The sequence below is a fragment of the Vipera berus genome, assembly GCF_964194415.1.
Source record: "Vipera berus genome assembly, chromosome: Z".
Classification (NCBI taxonomy): Eukaryota; Metazoa; Chordata; class Lepidosauria; order Squamata; family Viperidae; genus Vipera; species Vipera berus.
In genome coordinates, this window is record NC_138205.1 from 28644186 (window position 1) to 28668688 (window position 24503).

At 41.1% G+C, this 24503-nt stretch overlaps 1 long non-coding RNA gene across 1 annotated transcript; it reads left to right on the forward strand.

Moving 5' to 3' along the window:
• The first annotated feature begins 694 nt into the window (after positions 1-694).
• On the forward strand, positions 695-15239 carry LOC308677308. Its single transcript, XR_014028451.1, has 3 exons — positions 695-745; positions 3466-3516; positions 15194-15239. It is a non-coding gene; the product is annotated as an uncharacterized lncRNA (long non-coding RNA).
• Positions 15240-24503: the final 9264 nt, after the last annotated feature.

Sequence of the window (24503 nt, forward strand, 5' to 3'; positions counted from 1 at the left end):
TCCTCGACATCTTGCCCGGGTTGGCAATTGAGTTCCCCAGGCTTATAGTTCTGGGGGATTTCAATCTGCCCTCCGCAGGTGAGGTGTCTGAGTTGGCCCGGGAGTTCATGGCTTCCATGACGGCCATGGACCTGACTCAAATAATTCAAGACCCGACCCATAATGGAGGGCACACACTCGACCTGGTTTTTATCTATGGGCAATGGATTAATGATCTGGGTAGGGGGGATTTAACCATCCAACCCCTGCCATGGTCCGATCATTTTCTTCTCTGGCTAGACTTTCAGTACGCCGCCCCCTGCCCCTGGGAGGTGGAACCAACCAGGTGGTTCCACCCCAGGTGCCTGATGGACCCTGAGAAGTTCCAGACGGAGCTTGGGATTTTTCCTGCTTCCCTGGCCCACGACTCTGCCGAGGCCCTAGTGGCAGCCTGGGAGAGGGCTGCTGCTGGGGCCTTGGATCGAGTTGTGCCTTTGCGGCCTCTGACCCGGTGCAGATCCCAGGTAGCCGCCTGGTTTACCAAGGGACTCCAGGAGATGAAGCGCCGGAAAAGATGCCTAGAGAGCTGTTGGAGGTCCAGCAGATCCGAATCTGATCGAACACTGCTAAGAACCTATCTTAAGTCTTACCTAGTGGTGATGGAAGCAGCAAAGCATGTTTACTTTTCCACTCTCATTGCATCTGCAGATAACCGCCCAGCCGCCCCGTTTAGAGTGACCCGCTCACTGCTTAACCAGGGACCGAGGTATGACCCCTTGCAGGGTAGGGCTGAGGAATTTGTACAGTATTTGCAGGACAAAATCGCTCAGATCCGGACTGGCTTGGACTCTGACTGGGTGGAATCTGGCGGAGTGGAGAGGGCAGGTCTTGATCATATCATTTGGGGTGAGTTTGACCCTGTGACTCTGGATGATGTGGACAGGATTATGCATAAACTGAGCGCTACAACCTGTTTACTGGACCCATGTCACTCCTGGCTGGTTTCAGCTGCCAGGGAGGTGACAGGGAGCTGGCTTCAGGCAGTTGTCAATGCTTCATTGATAGAGGGTGTCTTCCCTTCTGCCTTAAAAGAGGCAGTGGTGAGGCCCCTCCTCAAGAAGCCTGCTCTGGACCTGGCCTCGTTGAATAACTATCGTCCTGTTTCCAACCTCCGCTTTGTAGCGAAGTTTTTTTATTTTTAAATCCCATTTATATCCCGCCCTTCTCTGAAGACTCAGGGCAGCTTACAATCTAAGAAGCACAAATCAATGTGCTTAGCAATAGCTTTCATTCTATGTATATGCCTGCTTATTAGGGCTTTCGCCCCCCCCCCCAAGCAGCGTTTGTACAAAGTCAGCTTATTGCCCCCAACAATCTGGGTCCTCATTTTACCTACCTCGGAAGGATGGAAGGCTGAGTCAACCTTGAGCCTGGTGGGACTCGAACCTGCACTAATTGCAGGCAGCTGGTGTTACTTAAGGAGGCATTAGCCCACTGCTCCACCAAGGCTTTCAAGGTTGTTGAGAGTGTTGTGGCGCATCAGTTCCTGCAATTCCTGGATGAAGTGGACTATCTAGACCTGTACCAGTCTGGTTTCAGGCCCGGCTACAGCACGGAAACGGCATTGGTCACACTGGTTGATGATCTCTGGTGGGCCCGGGACAGGGGCTGCTCCTCTGTCCTGGTCTTACTTGACCTCTCAGCAACTTTTGATACCATCAACCATGGTATCTTGCTGCGACAGCTCGAGGGGTTGGGAGTGGGAGGCACTGTTTTACAGTGGTTCTCCTCCTACCTCCTACCTCCTACCTCTTGTATTGGCAGGGGGACAGAGATCTACCCCAAGGCCCCTCTCTTGTGGGGTGCCTCAGGGGTTGGTTCTCTCCCCCCTCCTGTTTAACATCTATATGAAGCCGCTGGGTGAGATCATCCGTGGCTTTGGGGTGAGGTATCACCAATATGCGGATGATACCCAGCTGTTCATCTCCACCCCTAGCCAACCCAGTGATGCCCTTGACATGATGTGCTGGTGCCTGGAGGCAGTGCGGGTCTGGATGGGAAGGAACAGGCTCAGGCTTAACCCCTCCAAGACCGAGTGGCTGTGGATACCGGCATCTCGTATGGTTCAACAAGTTCCATCTCTTTTGATGGGGGGGAGGCACCGCCCCCCTCAGAAAGGGCCTGCAACCTGGGTGTCCTCCTGGATTCAAGGCTTAATTTGGAAGATCATCTAACGGCTGTGACCAGGGGGGCCTTTGCACAGGTTCGCCTAGTGCGCCAGTTGTGCCCCTTTCTGGACTGAGATGCCCTATGCACGGTTACCCATGCCCTCGTCACTTCTCGCTTGGATTACTGCAATGCTCTTTACATGGGGCTGCCCTTGAAGTGCACCCGGAGGCTTCAGCTGGTGCAAAATGCGGCCACGCGGGTGCTTATGGGAGTATCTCAATACTCGCATGTTACACCTCCACGAGCTGCATTGGCTTCTGGTTACCCTCCGGGTGCGATTCAAGGTGCTGGCAATTACCTTTAAAGCCCTACATGGCTTAGGCCTGGGGTACTTGCGAGACCACCTGCTGCCATTATCAACCTCCCATCGCCCAGTTTGCTCCCACAGAGTCGGCCTCCTCAGGGTGCCGTCGGCCAGGCAATGCCATCTGGTGACCCCCAGAGGGAGAGCCTTCTCTGTGGGTGCACCGACCCTCTGGAATGAACTGCCTCCGGAGCTGCGGACGGCCCCTGACCTTTGGTCTTTCCACCGTGACCTGAAGATTTGGTTATTCCAACAAGCGGGTCTGGACTGACTATGTTTTTTAAATTTGGCTTTTATTGAGTTAAATTGTCATGTATCTATTACATTTACTGTTTAATTCTTTTTTAAATTTTGTATTCCATGTTTCTTAAATTTTTTGTTGTGAGCCGCCCTGAGTCCTTAGGGAGAAGGGTGGCATATAAATTCAATAAATCTAATCTAATCTAATCTCTGCATCTCCCACTGTTCTTCTTCCCTGATTGGAAGCACTCCTGTGTCAGAACAATTTTGGAAGAACGGGAGAGAAAGTGAATTATGAATTTGTCCATTGTGATACATTTTCACAGAGCTGCTGGTCATGAGTTGCCAGGAGATGTTCTGTACCCCAGAGATTGGGTGGGTGGTTTGTACTGAAGTGAAATTAAGGAACTAGAAAAAGTATTTTATTTCCCAAAGCTATTTATTGCTCCACAACAAGACTTTTCCAATTTCTAACTTTTCAAAATGTCCTTATGCGTATAAACATTCAGTATATAAGAAGAGCCATGCAGTAACTGATAAGAAGCAGACCTATCTGGGCCATAGATAACCAACTATTTGTGACTAAGAGGGTTTTTTTACATTTGGGACAGAAAGCTAGAAGGTAGGATGTGGATTTGTGGAATTTATTTGCTTTTTAAAAGTGTGGCCAGACTGTTTTATAGCCCTTTTTCCCCTCCCATTTTATAATTCAGAAAAATGGAAAACTGTGTCATCAGTCTTCGCAGTCATGCCAGGGGAGTGAGGTATGTATGTATGTATGTATGTATGTATGTATGTATGTATGTATGTATGTATTTATTCATCCATCCATCCATCCATTCATCCATCCATCCATCCATCCATCCATCCATCCATCCATCCATCTCCCTCACAGAGAGTCTTTTCAGTGGCATATGGCCTTGGAACAAGGAGGGTCTATTTAAAGCAGAACATTTAAAGCAAAACATTTTTTTCACATATTTGTATTTTAAAACCAACACCCAGCTGGATTTCTTTCAGAATCCCATACACAGATAATTAAATACCATTTGACAATTAAAATTGCAGTATCAGGTTCATAAGACACTTTTATAGAATGTTAAGTAGAAAAGAAATCTTCACACTTTATTGAATCACGAACCAATCCCTCAAGTTGGGTTCATGTAACATTAGACTAGAATGGGATTGGTCTATCTTGTAGATCATAAGCTTCAGCAGGTAGCAGCACTTAGCCGATCTGCCCTGTGTGCAGTAGGAACAGATCTTTTAGTACTTGAATAAAAGGCTACAGAGAAGTCTAAGGATTTAGAGCAATGCTTTTCAACCCTGGCAACGCTAAGATGGGTGGACTTCAAGTCCCAGAATTCTCCAGCCAGAATTAGCATTGCCACCCATCTTAGCATTGCCAAGGTTGAGCAATATTGACTTACACTATTGTTGCATGGATATGTCCTCAGTCACCAAAAGACATGCAGCCATTGAAAGAGACATATCTGTGTCATGTAAAGCCAGCTTTGTAAAAATAAGATGAGTCAGGATAGGATGCAAACAAGGGCAAGTGTCTCCTGTATCTATAATAGTTGTGCAGAAGAGAACATTTTATCTACTATATATTATGCAATTAGTTATAACTGCTAAAAACATAAACTTTGTACATCTATTAAAGGTACAAGTGCCCTCTGTTTTCTTTTTCATCTGAAAGGGAATGGTCCTATGTATTTTGGGCCTAATTGTTTTGATGGTTTCAGGGATTTTAAGTATTTGGTAGATAGGTAGACCATTTCCCCTACAGCGAAAGGTTTTGGCTTGACTCTTTTCTTATTGGCTTGTGCTTTGTATGCTTGTCTGCCTTCATCTAATGATTTTCTAACAACTGGCCAGCTGTTCCTCAGCTGGGTGATCCATTCCTTTAAGGAGGGAATGGCTGGTTCGGCGGGAGACAGTTTTGGCATGGGATTGAAACTTTGGCCGGTGGCCACTTGAAATGGGGTGTAGTCAGTGCTGGAGTGAACTGCATTGTTGTAAGCGACTTCTGCAAACAGAAGCAAGTCTGTCCAGTTTGTTTGTTGGTAATTAATAAAGCATCTTAAATATTGTTCAAGTACTAAGTTCAAATGTTCCATCGCTCCATTCATCTGAGGTTGATGGCTAGATGACAGCCCCTGGGTGGTCCCCAAAAGGGACAGAAACTCTTTCCAGAAATCTGATGTAAATTGCACCCCCCTGTTTGATATGATGTGTTGGGGTGCCCCATGCAGTCTATAGACGTGTTGCACAAACAGCTTCACTAAGGTTTTAGCTGTGGGGATTTTCTGACAAGGTATGAAATGTACTTGTTTTGAAAATAAGTCCGTTACTACCCAAATGACTGTGTTTCCATTGCTTTCAGGCAGTTCTACTATGAAATCCATAGAAATCTCCTTCCAAGGTGCTGAGGGGGTCACTACTGTTGCAGCAGTCCGGGTGACTTTCCCTGTAGTCTTTTTGCAGCTGCACACGTGGGGCAACTGGCCACATAACTTTCAATGTCCTTTTTAATAGATGGCCACCAAAACTGCCTTTTGACAAAATGTAGTGTCTTCATGAATCCAAAATGACCCACTGATTTTGTATCATGGCACAGTGGCTTTTTGGGATGTACAATTTTTCCCCCACCCAAGGCAGTCCATCCATAATTGTGCATAGGTTTTTGTGGCTCTGGAACCAGTCATTGGTCTCTAAGGCTTTTCTAAATTCAATCCCTACTTGGCTGGATAATGGTTGCTTTAATTTTGCTTGGCCTCAGGTAGTTACTCGAGCCACCAATTGCATCTCAGGCATGAGTGGTTTTGAGATGGTAGGTCAGGTGCTGTTGTATTGAGGCATGCGGGACAGGGCATCTGCTAGGAAAGAATTTAATGGTGAAATTAAACCGGTGGAAATGCTGTGACCACCGGGCTTGTTTAGGGATGAGTTTCCTGGGCATTTTGAATGCTTCCAGGTTCTTATGTTCTGTCCACACCTGGAATGGGATTTTATTTCCTTCTAAGAAATGCCGCCAAGTGAGAAGTGCCCACCTCATTGCGTAAGTCTCCTTTTCCCACACCGCCCATCATTGTTCCGTTTTGGAAAGTTTTCTGGAAGCAAATGCGCAGGGTTGCAATACCCCCTGTTTGTTCTCCTGTAGTAATACAGCCCCTACAGCTACATCACTGGTGTCTGCTTGTATCACAAATGGCTTATCCGGATTGGGGTGTCTTAAGACAGGCTCAGCCGAAAAAAGTCTCTTTAGCCTTTCAAAAGTGGCTTGGCATTCCACTGTCCATTTTAGTGGTTGGCTGGGCTTTGGTGTCCCCCCCCCTTTTGTTTTTAGTAGGTTCATGATGGGCAAGGCTATTTGGGCAAAAGAGGGAATGAAATGGCGGTAGAAGTTTGGGAACCCTAAGAAGCTTTGTAACTGCTTTTTCATGCAGGGTGGTGCCCACTCCAGTACTGCCCGGACTTTTTCGGGGTCCATCTCTATTCCATTGGGGGATATGTGGTATCCCAGGTAATCTATTCTCTCTTTGTGGAATTTGCACTTTGATAATTTGTCGTAAAGGTGAGTGGCTTGTAGTTTTTTCAGGACGGCTCTAACTAATTTCGCATGTTCCTCCATAGTTTCTGTGAATATGAGGTTATCAGCCAGGGAGACCAGGACACCCTTGTACAGGTGTTCCCTTAGTACCTTATTTATCAACAGTATGAAAATTGCAAGGGCCCCTTGCAACCTGAAAGGTAGAACTTTAAATTGGTAGCACCCCATAGGGCAATTGAAAACTGTTTTCCACTCATCCCCCTCTTTGATTCTAATATGATAATAAGCTTCCCTTAGGTCTAGTTTAATGAAAATCTTTCCCTTCAATAGGTGGGATAGCATGTCCTTCATGAGGGGGAGGGGATATAGATTGCTCTCGCTTATTGCGTTCAGAGCTTGTAATCCACACAAAGGCACAAAGTTTTGTCCTTTTTCTCTCAGAACAGGACCAGGGCCGCTACTTTGGGTGATGCTGGTTCAATGAATCCCCTTTCTAAATTTTTATCTATGAACTTCTGCATCTCTCACAATTCCTTGGGGCTCATAGAGTACAGTCTGGGTTTGGGGATCTTCGCCCCTAGCTTAATTTCTATTGCACAGTCTGTGGGTTGGTGGGGTGGCAGTTCATCTGACTTCTCGCTGAACACCTCAGCAAGGTCCCTGTATTCTTCGGATATCTCAGACAACTCCTTTTCCTCTCCCACTGCTGCCTTCTCAGTGGCAGAGTTTTGTGGGGGGGCCTGGGGTGGTGTCTTTGACCGGTCTCCCTTTGGGAATCTGAGCTCAGCTGTTCTCCAATCCACTCCCGGGTTTCATTTTGCAAGCCATGCCATCCCAAGGATAATAGGGCACTCCATGCCTGGGGTTACCACGAATGTTATAGTTTCCTCATGGTCCCCTAGGGTGAGGTGGATTGGCAGCAGGGCTAGTGTGGCCAGCATCCCCCCTGCTATGGACCCAGTTTCTTCAGCCTCCTCACCGGAATGCCCAGAATCCCCACTAGCATTGCACTAATAAGGCAACATGTGCAACCAGAGTCTATTAGCGCTCTAACTTTTACAGCTTCTGGCATGGAGGGGACTAGTATAGTCACTGTCTCCGGATGAGGGGTGTGATGGGTCCACTTACCAGGGGTTCATCCTCGGAGTTGTCATCTGATGAGTTGGATGCTCCCACAGTGTAGGCCGGAATTCCCTTTCCCCATTGGGTGGTAGGGAGGAACTCTATGGTCTCTGTGCCTTTCATGGCATCCTTTGCAGCTTGGTTGGCAACTTCCTGGATTTTCCAGCTGGGGTCTGGTCTGGCTTCTCCTGAGGGTTCCGCAAGCGGCATTCAGCAGCACGATGTCCCTCTTTCCCACACCTGAAATACCTGGTGGATTTTTTGGCAATGGGTTGTGGTTTTGCTGTGTCATGAGATGGTTCAGATGATGATCAGCTCCATGGTTTCCCTCTGCTATGTCTCTTGGCCAGGTTGATCTCTACTTCTTCTGTGGTCTTTCCGATCTGCCTGCGGGTCCTCAAATCGCTGCCTGAGGGAGAACTGATTGAAGTTCTAGCTCCGGAGCATCAGAATCATACAGGTCCACAACCCAGTCAGCTGCGACCTCATCTAAGGCTGTTTGCACGATGTGGATCTGGGCGCGGTTGGTGGAGATGTCTTGGCCAATTCTTCCATGTAGTTTGACACCTGGGTCAGGAAAAATCCCAGGCACCATAGCTCCCCTCAAAACTTTACGGGAATTTCTGGATGGATCAGTGCCTTTTTCTTCTTCTGTGGTGTCTCCCATCCCAGTCGGCAGCTGTGGTGTGGCAGGAACTGCAGTGGTCTTGGTAGTTCCACCTGACGTCCCTGGGACCTTGGCCTTGGATTCCCCTTCAGTGTCCTTCTTGCTGCAACCCAAGGTAATGGTTTGGGTACATGGTTTGGCTTTCTCTGCTTTGAGGGAGTTGAAAGCTGACTTCATCAGGTCAATTGCCTTCTCCAGCATCCAGTTTGAATGCCCAGAGCAATCTTCATCCTTGCTGAGATGGAGGGATGTTTCCATCTCCTGCTTCCAACCCGGCTGATGGCTACCTCATCTCAGAGTCACCTTTCTCGACTTCTTTTCCCAGTCATCCTTCTTCCCAACACCCATGACCACCGAGTTTTGTAGCCATGCATCTCCACCACCTCCTTCTCTGAGGTTTAAGAAGATTCAGAGCTGGACAGTTGGCAGGTTTCCAACTGAAGGGAAGGTTTCCCCTTTACGGTGGCTTCTTCCTTCCATGCTCCGGTATCCAACATGATAATCTTGCAAAGTCCCCCAGTAAGGGTCTTCCTTCCAGGCTATTACTGCAGATCCTATCTAATGTCGGGGCCCACTTCAAAACCTCATCCAAGAAAGCAGAACTCATGGAAGCAAATTCTTCCAAAAGGAACTTTTATTAGGAGAAGCTGATAGCAGGCATACTAGACAGGATCTGAAGATTTCCCATGCAGATTGATAGGTTAAAGTGTCCCAAGCAAAACCCCTCCCCATAGTTCATCTGGTCGGTTCAAATCGGCCAATCACCAGGTGTTAGGTCCGTCATGGGAAATGGGAGATAACATCAGGCCAGCTCTAGTTGTAGCAGTGATGTTTATGCAGCTCTTCACACCATCTCTTGGGAGCGCACAGATAACCAGTTGCCGGAGATTACATTCCTTTCTTCCTCCCCCCTCTACTAGCTGACATCAAGGGAGAAGAAAGTTCAGAGAGAAATAATGCCGGAAAGCAAAGTGTTACATTGTAGTGATAGAGGAAGTCAAGGCAATAACCCGCAAGCACTCCCCCCTCCCCTTCAGGAGAATGGCAGAACCCAGGAAGAGAAGAGAGTGAGAATTGGGTCAGGAAAGAAATAGAAAAGGAATATGGGGTCTATAGGTATAGGATTTGACATTCTCAATCTAACCTACAGTTCTGCTGTTGCCCATCCAAACATTGATCAGCTCTGATCCTATCTGTCATTTAGAGATCAGCCCCTGACCTGATGCTGCCATTTGGTAAATCATCAGGCATTAGAATTTCTGTTTATGGCTTCCGGTTTGCCAAGTCAGCCGACATAGATGTCTGGGGATGGCTTTCGTCTTTCATGTCCAGTTTCGCATCACTGGGAGGTCCTAAAAGGGCCGAAGAGCTGCCTTGGAGGGGCAACCAGATAGAAGGGGCTTTTGCAGAAATGCGGGGGAGCCACAACCCCCCCGTTAGTGCCTGTATTCCCTTCGTATCGGTGGACGAAAGACTGGCCATAGTAATATGGCCAGTTACTAGGCTGCAGACAGCTGAAGTCAAACTTACCATCAGGCAACATTAAAGCAGTGTGGAAGAGACTGGTGTAAGATTCCTCTCTTAATCTTCTTCTTTTCACCTAAATAAGCTGCTAGGTCCCTTCCCCCCTGTGGAGAGGGAGGGGGGAATTCAACCCTCCCTTCAAATAAGCGGCCAGCAAGCCCAGGGGTGTTTAAAAAAAAAGTTGAAAAAAGAAATGGACTAAAAGAAAAGAATTTTCAAAGTACTTGGGGGACACCTAGTGGCTAAACTTGAAATTGCAATCTGACTTTCTCTTTAAAAAAATCAAGAAAATATTTAAGAAAAACAAGATAAGATTAACCTTGAACACCAGATGTGAAACTTCACTATGGAAGAGTTTCAAAAACAAATTTTGCTATGGGGGAAATATCTTACCAAACTTAACAGTTCCTTTCTTCAGCTGGTGATAAAATAAGAGCTTTTGGAAAACAACTAGAAAGCATCTCGAAGAAATAAACTCAAACTGTGACTACAACTAATATTTTATTGGGACAGAACTTAACAGAAGAAATTGAACAATCAAATACATTGGCAGAAGAATTAAATATTCAACAAATACAGACTTTTGAAGATTATAATGGAAAACAGGTGGAAAAAAAAATCTATTAAGACCAGGACAATTATATCAAGAGGTGAAAATAATGAGAAGATTTGGTCCTGTTAACAGACTCCTCAATCCTTCAAAAGTGGAGACTGGAGGGCCACTTCAATATGATATAACAACACAAGAATGTTTTGATGATCCTGAGGCAAAGAAGCAAAAAATGACATGGCAAAGGAAGAAAGCAAGAATAAGATTGAAGAAATATGGACATTCTTAAGAGGCCTGAAATAGATAATACCAAAATAGACAGGATTGTACTTGCATTACGAGAGATTGTTTTGATGAGTAGATAAAACTACTGACTAATTAAAAAATATAAAAATAAAACACAGATGTATGAATACTAACATTGAAATATTGAGTTCCTTAAATGATATCGATTAAGATGTATATATATGTTAAAAATGATAGAATGTAACTAATATACTTGGATGTAGTGACATGAAAGGATGTATTAAATGTTGAAATGGAAGAAATTTTGGTTAATTTTTAATATGTGGAAACTATAAATGAGAAACAAGAATATTATATTGTCCTCCTCCTCTTTCTCCTCCTTGCAATTGGTAATTCTAATGACTACTATTGTAATATTGTACTACTAATATTGATATGGAAATGAGATAAATAAGAAGTGTATTACATTACTAGGCATTGGAGAAAATTGTGTAAAGGGAAAGGAGGTTATTTAGCAATATGAAAATGAGAAATTTTAAATGTTTAATTTTAATATCAATGTAAAATTAAAGCTAGAAAAATATATAAGGTGTTTGATGTTTTAAAGATGGAATGTTAAAATATAAAATATGCTAAACTACTGATAAATATAAGAAAACTATTAAATGACTGATGGATAGCAATGAGAAGTATGTTAATTTAGATAAGAGATAGTATGTATTAAAGGAAAAAAGAGAGAGGAAGTATTGGTTACAACAATTTGGAGATTTGTAATAATATGTATTTGTCTGAAAGGGAACTATTGTAACCCAGACACCACATTGCTTTTTAAAGATACTATTGTAATATTGGAAAACTAATAGAATTTCTGTTTATAGTAGTCAGTTCTTTAGTTTCTGCCTGCTTGTTGTTTTATCATATTTTATTTATCATGGTTGTTTCATTTTCTATTGTGCTTGATAGCTTTTTAAATTTTGATTATAAACTGCCTTGAGAGTTGCTGGAAAAATTGAAGAAAACAGCAGGAAGGATGAAAGGAAAAAGATAGTTTAGTAACTATGAAAAGAGGGAAAATAAACCTGATTATGTCTTTCTACAGTCCCTCTGGAGAGAAACAGAGAATTCTGATGTATAAAATGTTGTATCCTGTCTTAATATTACATTAATTAACATACTTCTACACTATATAGCATAGCTTCTATATTTGTTATTATGCTATTAAAAAGTATGTTAATACTTGGTGTTGAAATAAAAATGTAACACTAACAGTAGGGGAATTTTAAAAATTGGTGAGAAAAAGAAGGAAGTAAAAATAAGACAGACTTATTTGGAATAATCAGTACTGAAAGTTTCAGGAGCAAGTGAGGAGGGGAAAAAAGCTCTTTATTTTTGAATTGCATCTTTCTTTTAAAAAGGGACAAGGCTTTGATTGGTGGTTGAGGCTGTCATTTTGATTTTGTTGACTCCTTCCCCGCTCCCCCCAGTCACCCCGATACTCTGGCTTCTAAGAATGATTTCAATATGATAACAAATTTCTAATTCTCCAGTAACCCATTTATGTTTAGTTTCATATCCCTGTTTCGTCTCTATCTCTGTCTCATTCAAAAATTATTAGACTAAAAACTCCTGAAAAAAACTGAAGGTTTGATTTTAGTGGACTCTTTGGCAGATGATGGGCAAAATGGCCTCCATAAGTGCTCTCTGATTTCCCCTTTTTCTGCTCACTAGCAATGGGGCTGCCCTTTCACTTGTCTCTCACACTGGTTCTTTCCGTCCCTTTCCCCATGTGAGACAAAGTAGATCTGGTATCCAAATATATTTCTTATTTTTACACGTTAACTCATTGCTTGATCATTTGCTTACAGCTTGACTTCCTTTGGCATTTATATGGACATTAGAGAGCCTGAAAGTCCCATTTTATCTCCTGCTCTCATCATGTGGGCTCTATCTTATTTCCAGGCTATGGGATAATGGTCATACTCCATTATGAAGTAGTCCCAGAACTACTGGAACTAATAGATTTTTCTCCTGGTACAATCATTGCACCATGGTTTGAAATGATTCCTCTCTTCTGTTCAAGTAGATGAATTCATATAATCAGGAAAGATGCTTGTATCTCCGAAAAGAGGCAGGAAATATATGCCATCGACTATTTATCAGTTGAACCAAGGATGACAACATTATCACGGATATCTGCTTTGATGGGGCAATTGAATCAAATCACTTTGGAATAAAATCATCCCCTCAAAGCTTTACATAGCCTTATGTAAAGACTATTTTTCTTCTTCATTTCATTTCCACATATCCTACAATAATCTGTCTGTTTGGAGAGATATCTGGAACAGAGTGTAATTATTTAAGGAAATTTCATCAGATGTGCAGCAGTAAAAGACTAGGAGCCCAGAAGATAGAATGCTGTAGTAATTGTTTCATGAATTGATATTGAGAAAGTATGGCTAGGAGAATCCATTAAACACTGGTGTGCATAGAGTTGATATAATGGCAAAATCAAGAAGAAGAAAAAAATACATTCCATTGAGCATTTTGTAAGAAAATAGGATAAACATAGTAATAACATTTACTGTTGTAATGAATGGAACAAGAAGTGTATGTTATGTATTATATATTATATACTGTATATAAACTATATACTATATATTATATGATTGCTTATCTCATGGAACGTGGCATCAACTGCTCTACGTGGATATTCATTAGTTATCCCTTGGGTTCTGGAAAAATCAGAGATAAAAAAGATTCCAATATCCAATGAAATGCAGCTCATTTTCTTAAACAGCTTTACTCCAGTGAAACTGGGTGGCACAGTGGTTAGAATGCAGTACTGCAGGCTACCTTTGCTGACTGCCGGCTGCCAGCAGTTTGGCAATTCAGTTCTGAGCAGCTCAAGGTTGACGAGCACCTTCCTTCCTTCTGAGGTCGATAAAATGAGGACCTAGGTTATTTGGGGCAATATGCTGATTCTGTAAACCGCTTATAGAGAGCTGTAAAGCATTGTGAAGCGGTATATAAGTCTCAGTGCTATTGCTATTCTCCCCTTGTCAGTTGTACTCGTTCATCCAATAAGTCTTCTTGCCTATAACATTATCTCCTCCTGGGATGGCTGCTCCTCCAGACACCCTATTTTTTATTTTTTATTTTATTTTATTTTATTTTATTTTATTTTATTTTATTTTATTTTATTTTATTATTTATTTTATTTTATTTTATTATTTATTTTATTTTATTTTTTTTATTTTATTTTTTTTATTTTATTATTTATTATTTTATTTTATTTTATTTTGCACCTGAAAACAATTGCTCGGCTCCTATGTCACCTTCCATACTTGTCTCCAGGTAAACCCTCTTCCCTCTGCCTTTCTTTGTCTATTCTCAAGTTCTTCATACCTCCCAATACAGTAAGCCTTTGAGTGTAAGGTCCTTGACTTACAACAATTGGCTTAGTGACCGAAGTTACAACAGCACTGAAAAAAGTGACTTATGACCATTTTACACACTTTGCTGCAGCATGCCCATGTTCATGTGATTTACATTCAAATGCTTAAAAACTGACTCACATTTATGACTGTTGCAGTGTCCTGGGTTCCTGAGATTTCCTGACAAGCAAAGTCATTAGGGATACCAGATTCACTTAACAATTGTGTTACTAATTTAACAATTGCAGTGATTAATTTAACAAATATGGCAAGAAAAGTCATAAAACTGAGCAAAACTCACTTGAGGACTATCTGTATCTCTTTTTCCAAACTGTGTTGAGAAGCCTCCTCACTGACATCTTGCAGTATAGGCTTGTCCTAATGGATGGCTTCCCATCTTTAACATTTTATTTCAGGACTGATTCCTCCCTCCTTTTGGGGTGAGGGATTTCACTGTACAGCATCAAAAATTAATAGCAGAACCTATTGACAGACCTTTGCTTATATAGACAGTAAATTAAGTTAGATCCATACCTATTTGTACATCTATCCTATAGTAAGGATTTAAACCATATATGATCATCTTAGGACTATGCTCAGCTGCTGGAATTTGTGGTAAATCAAATCTACTGCTGACACGTTTCTTGGTAAAATACTTGTGCAAGTCTTTGTTGGAGTGTTTTGCTTTGTCTTTAAGTGATGTATCCCTTTACTTCTGATACCTCCAATGGCAATTTCTACCAAACTTTCACTGCCCTGAGAGGTTTTGATATATCCAGGAAAATAATGAAGGGGTTTATTTTGTAATCTGGAGGTGAGTCTGGGAGCTGCAAAAGGTGCATAATGCAGCTGCCAGATTGCTAAGTAAGATCATAAAACTTCAATCCTGAAAACTTTATATTCTATCAGCTACAAAGCCCAGTTCAAAGTGTTGATATCATTATAGGAGTTCTTAATGTGGGGGGATTCAGAAACTAAAACTCCAATACAAGTTGATCCACACACTGAGATCAAACAGGGACAGGGAAGCTGTTCCCAGAGTTATAGGGGTGGCATTATATTCGATATCTTGTCAATAATCAATTATGTTTTGCATTCACTAATATACATTTTCAATACCAGCAAAGTCATTTGTTCATCTAAGCCTTTATACTGTTTCATGTGGCTTTGTTTTTATTGCAAATTTATCTATTTTTCATTTCATTTTTGTTCTTCTATTCTGGGATAATTTTTAATTATGGGAAATGGTTAACAAATTGCCTTAAGAAATAAACCCCAATATATTTACATGTCTGGGTCATATGACTAATTTCTCCCCTTGCTTTACTTTCTTCCATGACAGGTTACTTCCCAAATACCTGCAGCATACATTCTCTCTTTTTTCAAAATAACCTCTCTCACATTGGGTTGGAAGACTAGAATTTGGACATTGCTTCCATGTTCCTCTTCTCTTCTCCAGATGCTTAGGTCTGCATATGTCCAAGGCAGGGAGCATGAAGGTTGTTATGGGCTGAGTGGGTGCCTGAAGCTAGTGGAAAGTGTCGCACATCGCCTGTATCCAGAAACAGCCTGGGTTTCTGCTGACATCTGCACCTTAAGCTGCTAGAACAAGATAAGACACTGGAGGTTCACAGCAGAAAATTAGGGGGAAGAAAGTTATTGGATGGCTTGAATTTTATAACAGATATGGACTCAATGATTCATATATGATGAATAATAAAGAGGTCCACTGATGAAATTTATAACCTGCTCTCTGTGTCATTTTTAAAATTTTATGCAAGTTAGTCCTGAAACATCAAAGACAATGTCTGTGAAGAACAGTGAGGAGTGTTTCTGGATTGTTAAACTCTCCTTAATTGCTAGGTGCAGGGTGTGTGTGTGGGAACAGTAGATCAGAGGTGGACAATTGGTTGACCCGCATATGTCTCCCAGAGTGTCTCCAAAAAATATACTCTGGTTAATGTGATGGGAGACGGAAATTGTTAAATACACAGAGAATAATCATATTAACTGCAGAGATAAATGAAATAAATAAAATGTAGTTTTTCTCTTAGGTCTGAAGACAATTTTGCACACATTTTCAATAAAATACACAAAGCTCAAACATTCCCTGTCTAAAGCCCCTTCCAAAGTTGTGATCACATTTAATTATGATAGAAGGTGGAATTAATAAATAAATGTAGAAGTAATAATGTAAATTGCATTTCAGTGAGTGAATATCATTTAAATTTACATAAATTAAAATATTGCTCTACTGATTTCATAGCCCTGGCTGATGTGATTTTTTGCGGGGGACTATGTTCCCTAATATACTACTTTGAGGTCTAGCACAGTCCATGGAATAAAATAAAGTATATTTTAATATCTACTGTAATGTATTGGGGTTTTTGCTTGTACTGATTCACGTGTTTGTTTAAATGCTGCATTAATGGCTGCTCATTGGTGTGTATGTGTAATGGCTACTGACTAAGCCAGACTTGTTGTCTCCAGGGCTATCACTGGTAGATTTGGGGCAGGAATGGCTTCCTTCAAATCTATTGGCCGCCGCCTAGTGGCCAACTGTATAAATAGCTGTGCAGCAGCCACTGTTTCAGTTCTGTTGTGCTTGACTGCAATAAAGCATGTTACTGTTTGGAAACTTCATCTTGCTTATTGCCTGCAACAAACCAGCTACACAACATCTACATTATTAATTAAATAAAAATATATTGACTCATGCATGCATGGCCTTTATTCTTTAAATAGCAACCACAGGGAAATTAATTCCATTGGCATAGATGTCTCAGACAAAATGCAGAGTTATATACAGGTGGTCCTTTACTTATGCCCAGTTGCTTAGTGACCAAAGTTACAATGGATCCAGAAAATGGGGCTTATAAACTGGATTTAAGGTTGTGACAGCCTGTCACAACTTATGACTGAAATTGTGGGCTCAGTTAAAGTTTTAAGTCAAGGACTACTTGTGGTGGCAGTTGAGAATGCAGAGGAGTACATTTTAAAGGGGTGGGACTTCAATGCACTTTTAAGGCTGTCATCTTGAATTGTTTTAAGTATCTCTGCAAGACTAGCTAAGTTTCAATATTCTGACTGGTAAGTATTTTCCTATGTTCCTAACTAAACACTGAAACTAAATAGACTTCTGCAGCTGGCAACACAAATGTAGGCTTGTTTCAGATTTTCCAGAATAACTAGGATCCCATTGCCTCCACATTTTTCCAATCTAACTAAAAGTGGCGTTCCTAAAGTTTCTGCTTTGTCCAAATTCAGGGCACATGATTATATGTAAGTACAATAACTAGAAAAGATGCTGTTTCATATAACAAAAGGAAAAAGAAATTACTGGGTTCAGAACAGGTTTATAGACAAGGTGGCATCCTAGCTCTACACAAATAAACTGCAGACAGATAGTGTTTTGTAAGTCTAACTCACTTGTGAACAAAGCTGGCCACTTAGCTTCATACTAAAGCATGCAGAGTCCTACTGGGAACCCATGGCTGAATGTTCACTGTCTATTGGGAAAGGTCTCTGAGGCAATTCTGGGTCAGTAAATGGTCTGCCCTTAGTACAGTTGAATGGCTCTGACCTCAAAACTGCCTCAGGGCCTCTACTATTCTGCTTGGCCAAATGGCAAACAGAAAAGCAGTTTAGAACAGCAGTTCCCAATTATTTTTTGCCACCTAAAAATTGCAGGGATCTCAGAGGACAATTTTATATACGTATTGCCATTCATAACGTTACAACAATCATCGTTGTCATAATAGTCATATTTAGTGCCATATTATGAAAATAGCAGGGGCTAGGCCAGGCTGTTGAAAAAGGCCAGTTTGTATTTAGAAAGAATACTCAATAGACTACATCACTGTTATTTTATAGAATGTGTAATTGGTGCAAAGTTACAGAACTTATAAACTCCAGATGACCTCTTGTTAACCTACTTGGCAATCCAGCTCTAATCAAAACAATATTTATTTCCACCATGCTCTCTCTTTCTAGTCTTCCTTAAAGTTCTAGTGCATCCAAGCCTGGAGAGAGATTCCAGATAGTTAACAATTATACATTAAGTGCAGTGTGAAGTACTTCATATTCAGGACAGATCTTAAAATAAGAACAGTCAGCAGGACAGTCTTCATATTTATTTGTCAAACAATGTGAAATAAATAGTATAGTAAATAGAAGTAATATGTTTTTTTTAATTCCTGAAGTCTTTCATCATGTTGGCTAAAGATGCTGATTTAAAAAAAAAAACAATGTGGAAGGCTTGACTACCTTTCAGTCTGTTAATTTAACCACCAGATGAAAATATGACCATCATCAAACTGGACATCTTTCAAAAAGAAATTCATGTCATGTCCCACCTTTGAATTTCCATAGACATCTAGTTGATCATTATGGGAATACAATGTTGTCTAGATAGGATGCTGGTTTATCCAGCAGTCCTTTTCATATGTTCTTGGAAGTCACTCTTTGAGGGAGATAGATCAGAAATGTGAAATATTGCACAAACATACAAACATTCTTTAGAATTCTTATATAGGCCATGTGAACCATCAGTGGTCACCTATTATAATTTGAACATTCTGAGCCTGACTATGCATAACCATCCCTGGTTGTGGTCTGACAGGATACGAAAGCATACTTAGAGACACTTTTTAAAATATCATTTATTTATTTATTTATTTGTTTGCTTGTATTAATTTTACAAATAACTCAGGGTAGCAACATATCCCACACACTTTCTTCCTCCTATTTTCCCTACATCAATAACTCTATAAGGAAAATTGGGCTGAGAGAGAATGACTAGTCCAAAGTCACCCAGCTGGTTTTCATGGTTAAGGCACAACTTGCTCATGGTCTCCTGCAGTCTAGCCTGGAGCCTTAACCACTAGACCAAATTGGTTCTCATTTCTTTCCTTGCTGCAAAAATATGATGAAACTTGAATTTAGGATTAAATACAGTAGGATCATTTCTGAGTGTAAGGTTGCATGATTAGATGGTGGCAGCAAACAGTTATATAAAATTTAGATGAATTTAAATTGGTTAAGTTTTTAAAATGAGGAACAGCAGGGCACAAACTATTCAAAGTTATAAAGACACTGGAAAAGTGATTTATAACTGTTTTTCACATTTATGACCACTGCAGAAACTCATGGTCACATGATCAATATTTAGCTGCTTGATAACTGGTTCATATTTATGATGTTGCAGTGTCCCAGGATCATGTGATGACCTTTTGTGATCTTCTAGCAAAATCAATGGGAAGCCAGATTTATTTAACAACCATGTTACTAAGTTAACAACTGCAGTGATTAACAACTGTGGCAAGAAAGGTTATAAAATGGGGCAAAACTCTCACTTAACAACTATCTCAGCAACAGAAATTCTGGGGCCAATCGTGAATGTAAATCGAAGACTACCTCTATAAACTTGAGACCTTTGACCTGGAAGCTTTCTTTGCTAGCTAGTCCTAACCATACATAGATAATTCCAGTGAAAAAACATTTTGCACATGTTCTTTGTAACCCCCTTCCCTATTATTTATTGCTACACATACAGGCCTGTGACTAAAGTATTTTTGAAGTTCAGTTTTGACAAGCTCAATTTTACTTTAAGGCTCAAGGATATGAGTAGATTTTGGATGCCAGAGGATCCTAAAATTTTCTCTCTCTCTTAAGCAGTCACTCTCTTTGCACACATGTACACACCTCTTTTTAAGATGCTTCAGTAAACACATCCTTGCAAGGCCTCCTCCAGACTTTTCCTTTATTCATTCTTCCTTCCAAATCCTGACTGCACTGTTACCACCATCAGGAGCCTGCTGAGTTGCTATGGCAACTGGGAATCTGCAGCACTGGCAGTCACCATGGCAATGAGGGATCCACAGAGTGTTGCATGGTTTCCATAGTGACTGAATTTCAAGGGAACCAACTGGGACTGTAGATGGGAGGAGAGTCAGGAAAAGGATGTCTATAATCTCAGAAACACCAATCCACCCCTATAAATGATCAGACTAGAAAGAACTGCTGGCAGGCCCTATGGGAATATTCCTGAATCAAAGTCTCTGTAGATGGTGAAGCACTTCAAAAAAGCAATGCCACCCAATAGGCAGATGTAGACAATCAGCTTATTAAGGGAGGCACAAGCCTGAAGATCTCTGCCTATAGAAATATGGAAAGAATTACACTGGAATATGGTAGAGCAACCCTGCCTCAAATTAGGAAGATGGTGTCAGACTCTCAGAGCAAAGCAGAATCAGAACACATAATGTTTCCTATCAAGAGTTTAAAGGTCTAAGCCAAAGTCTTGCCTGGAGAGCTTCCTCTCATTTCTCTCATGGCTGCTATGTTGTGTTTGAATTTCCTGTCAAACAGAAATGCTATTTTCTTGGTACAATTGTACAGTGGTTGCTTTGGGGAAAGGAGCTTGTCAGTTTTCCTAGTGCAGCTCACTTTCATTAACTATTACCTTCCCCCCCCCCCCCCGCTCTCTGTGTAAAACAGGCAAGGTCAGAAAAGAAATATTATGTTGGTGGTGCCACGTTTTTTCCACTGTTTCTCTTTGCTCTTTCATAAAAACTTGAAAATGTCCTTACAAATTCAGTGGTGCTCATTTTGTTGAACAACAGTCTTTTCATATGTGAGTTGGAGGAAATCCTTGTTAAATCTTGGGAACCGGACTGTCCCTGCCTTTTCTCTTTCATATACCTCAAAAAAATTGAGAGAGATTTTCTTGTTTACCTTTACATGAGACATGCTATTTTAATGTAATTTATCTGAATATGGCATAGAGTTCTCTTAAAAACTCAAAGGAGTTTTATATGACTTTCAGTGCCCCTCACATTGGACGGGGGAGGGAATTCTCTATTTTGTTATAGTCGAGGATTTGAATCCATAGAATAACATCTGATTACTTACATCTGACAAGGTCCTAATGGATGAAATCATTCATGTAGTGCCTTCCTCCTGGTGATCATAGTAGCAGAAAATACTGCACAGGATTGGGTCAATGTATGTGAGTGCCTTTGAGTCAATTTTAAATCCTGGTGACTGCCTGGACTGCAGTTTTCTTGGCAAGATTTTTCAGAAACAGGTTGCCATTGTCTTCTTCCCAGTGCCAAGACAGTGACTAGCCCAGGGTCACCCACCTGGTTTGGGGCCTAAAACAGGCATAGAAATCACAGTCTCCCACTTTCTAGCCTGGTGTCCTAGCCACTACACAAACAGCTTCACAGCATATACACAGGATACGTACTGTGAAAAATAAAGAAATTCCACCCCGCATCCCCTACAAGGGGTGTGTGTAAGCATGAAACCATGATGTACAGGTAGTCCTTGACTTACAACCACAATTGTGATCAATTTCTGTTACTAAGTAAGGTGGTTATTAAGTGAGTGATGCCCAATTTTACAACTGTCTTGCCATGGTCGTTAAGCAAGTCTCTGCAGTTGTTAATCATGTGGTTGTTAAGCAAATCCAGCTTCCTCTATTGAGTTACTTGTCAGAAGCCAGCTGGGAAGGTTGCAAATGGTGATCACATAATTATTTATGATGGTTGCAATGATCACTATTTGCAACCTTCCCAGCTGGCTTCTGACAAGTAACTCAATGGGGGAAGCTGGATTTGCTTAACAACCACATGATTAACAACTGCAGAGATTTGCTTAACAACCATGGTAAATACATGCTAGTTGTCAAGTTTCCCGAATTTTGATCACAGGACCATGGAGAGGCTGTGACAGAAGTAAGGGTGAGGATTTTTTCAGTGTGATTGTGACTTCAAAAAGTCACTAAATGAAGAGTTTTAAATCAATGACTACATGTAATGTAATATCCTATCTCTTTTCTGAGACCTTAAGAGATGGTGGACTGTAGATTATATACTCTGTTTATTTCTTCCTACAACCACTAAGCATCAGGACCCAGATAGCTTCTAAAGCACATACTCCTGCACATACTCATCTAAAGTGTAAAGACCCATGAGCTCATTTCCTGGAACAGCTTGAACTCTATAGACCAGGGGTCTTCAAACTTGGCCCTTTTATGATTTGTGGACTTCAACTCCCAGAATTCCTCAGCCAGAGTGCCTGGCTGAGGAATTCTGGGAGTTGAAGTCCACAAGTCATAAAAGGGCCAAGTTTGAAGACTCCTGCTATAGACTAATATCTGGCTATGTAGGCCTGGCAAGTCCCAAATAGAATGAAAGCCAGCCTCTTGATGGTCAATTTACTTCCTTTTAAGAGTGAAAGTGATAGAGTACTGGTTTCCTCAGATGTTGTCATTTTCCCTGCGTATGCTAAAGAAAATGGCATGAATGGGTTTTTACAAACATCTTTTGGTGAACCCTGCATCACTGGAAGATCAACAGGGCTTCTCTGGGTGCTGCTCTAAAATGAACAACCACAAAAGAATATTAAGGTATATTCTGTAGGACATGCTCCATCCCCATCCTAATTTCCCAAACAACAGAGAAGGGGTTCTGATAGTTTCCTTAACATCCTGTAGTAATAAGCAACTCTTGAAAAATTGGATTCCAAACCATAGTCAGTTATTTAAAAAATGTATTTGGGCTTATTACTGAGCTTGAAAACAGACCATCATTTTTTATGTATGCAATAAGTTAGAGAGGAAAAGAGAAACAGTGTCAGACAGTGTTTTTTAATAAAATGTCAGGATGGTATTAAAATATGCCAAAGAACCTTTTCACTATATAAACAGATTCTTAGCAGAGATATAGGAGTTCTTTGTAAAGCATTTTGTAATGCAAATGTTTCCTGAAAATCAAAAGCAATAAAAACCATTGCTTACACCATTGTGCATCTGCTACCTATATAGTTGTTGTTATGGTCCTTCACATCAGAATCAATGTGACTACAGGAATATGGACATGCAGCTTCCTTGGCAGCATTTTCAGAAGCAGATTGCCATTGCCTTCTTTCTAGGGTCCCAGGTCACCCAACCAGCTTTGTGTCCAAGGCGGGACTAGCAGTCATGGTCTTCCATCTTCTAGTGCTATTACACTAAACTAGCTTTAGAATGGTAATAAATACCAACTACTATTATATTTCACCTAAAACAGTACTGCAAAATGCTAAGACATTAATTGCTTCAGCATCAAAAGTAAAGCTAGTGTCTGTGAGTGGAAAGGCAGTCTTGGAGTTGCTGCTCAATTATGGGATGCTTTTCCTAGGAGGTTTTGCATAGTACGTATTGTGATGCCCTTTCAGCAACAGATGAAACCATTTTATTTCCTAATAACAACTTTTGACAGTACAGTAGTGACATTCTATTCTTTGCCACTTTCAACTGTTCCTAAGTGTTTACTGCTGCTGTTATTTTGCCTTTTTATTCTTTACAAGCCAATGCAACCTTGGAAAGAAATTGTGTAAAGGACTCAGCATTCTTTTGTCTGCCTGTCTATCCATCAGTAGGATAACTGTGAAAATAGAATGGGCTATATATAAATTTCGTATGGTAGGAGATGCTGATAAAATAAAGATGAAGCTAAAAAAAATGAGCTGAGTCTAGCCAGGGGCTGCAGAGGAAAATATTCAGAAATATCTGGTCCTCTGGAACAACCTTTCCTAGTTCTATCATTACAGATTTTTTCAGAAGTTTATTAGGACCAAATTATTCTCAAAGGCTTTAGGGTGGTAAGGTGAAGTTGCCAGGTTTTTGTTGTATGAAGTAATTTTAATTATTTGACTGATTTGTTTATATTTTACTGGAAATGTTATAATTGTGCTTGCTGCAAGTTCTGAGCCATTGGCCAAGTGGCTCTCCCCCCAAAATGTTATTTTTTTATCAATTAATTAAATCAATAATAATTATATATGTATATCACAGAATTATAATTATTCATCACATGTAGAGAAATACTTGGGCAATGGCTCAGAACGCTATTAAATCATCCATTCTTAAGCTCCACCTCCTACTTCCTGGTCACATGACACAGAGCATAAGTATTCTTAAGAGACTGGAAATAATTCCAGACACTACACTTTGGAATACCTTTTGCACATTCTACCTTACTTAATTACATATTTTCTTCAATTGTATAAACTACCCAGAAGTATTTTGTATTGAAGACAGTATACCCATGTTTGAAGTAAATAAAAAAAGTAATTTCTTTAAAAATCATGGAAATATTTGTTAGATTTATATTCTGCCTTTCCTTCAAAATACCAAGGTACCATGTTTCCTCCAAAATAAGACCTATCCCCAAAATAAACCCTAGCTTGATTTTTACGCATGTATCTAATATAAGCCCTATCCCCTAAATAAGCCTTAGTTTGGGGGTTAGACACATATGTAAAAATCAAGCTAGGGTGTGGGTGAGCTGCCCCACGTGCCCCACCACTGCAGCCAGGCCTCCCATGCCCGACATCTGTTGCACTGCTGCCTGAGTTCTTCTGTTGCCACTTGTGGCCGCTTGCTGCAGGAGGCCACATGGCTTGTTGTGCCAGTGCTGCCACTCACGTGGCTCCTCATTCCGGTGCCACCACTCATGGCAGGAGGCGCAATACACCACGGTGTGATGCACCTTGCGGCTTCCTGCAACAAGCAGCAGCACCAGCATGATGAGCCACACAGCCACCTACCGCAAGCAATGGCACTGGTGCGACAAGCCATGTGGCATCTTGCCACGAGCAGCAGC